Source organism: Orycteropus afer, unplaced genomic scaffold, assembly GCF_000298275.1.
Source record: "Orycteropus afer afer isolate SDZICR_OR568_19922 unplaced genomic scaffold, OryAfe1.0 scaffold00025, whole genome shotgun sequence".
NCBI classification, from domain to species: Eukaryota; Metazoa; Chordata; class Mammalia; order Tubulidentata; family Orycteropodidae; genus Orycteropus; species Orycteropus afer.
Genome location: NW_006921612.1, coordinates 7,087,425 through 7,088,251, shown reverse-complemented (window position 1 = coordinate 7,088,251; position 827 = coordinate 7,087,425).

The following is an 827-nucleotide window of genomic DNA, read 5'->3' as shown; positions in this document are numbered from 1 at the left end:
ACTCCTTGGAAGGAAGGTTGGGCAATCCTACTTCTGTAGTGATACTGCCTCGGAAACCCAAGGAGGGGTCGCTATGAGTCAGGGCTGACTCGACGGCAAATAACAACAACAACAACATACTTTACTTATAGTTGTCTTATAGTTATCTCCTTTTACTGGATAGGAAGCTTCTGTCTGAGTCAGACACAAGATGGAAGATTTGATGTTGGACAGATCAGGGCCAAGTCTTACCTGGCTCTTACCAGCCAGGCTAGGCTCTGGGCCATCACAAGTATAAGACCCAGGTCCACCCAAGGAGCCCTCACAGCCTTGGTCTCTGTGCCTTCAGTTCAAATGTGGCCAACACATCAAATGAACAGGAATTGTGGGATGCAATCACAAAGCAACTTCTCCACCCTCTCCTCCCTCTGTCTTTTTTCAGTTTATTCAATTTACGTCTTCCCAAGCCCCCAACGAAAAGTGAGGCAATTCTATAACTTTTCTGGTTGCTCTTAGATAATACAAACTGTTTTAATTCAGGAATTTAAAATGCCCAATCTTGAACTTGATTTAAAATTGTGACTTCTTGCCTCACTCACTTGCTGCTGGTAGAGTGTCTACACCTGAGAAAGGGCCACTCTCAGTTTTTAATCTCCTTACTCAGAGCAATTGGCCAATACTCTGACTGCATCTTACTTAGACTTTCAAGGGCATTTGTGCCAAGTGACTGCTCCTGTTTCTTTTCTTTCTTTCTTTCTTTTTTTTTTTTTTTATTGATTGATTAATTGTGATTGGGTGAAAGTTTACAGAGCAAATTCACTTTCCATACAGCAGTTCACACACACGTT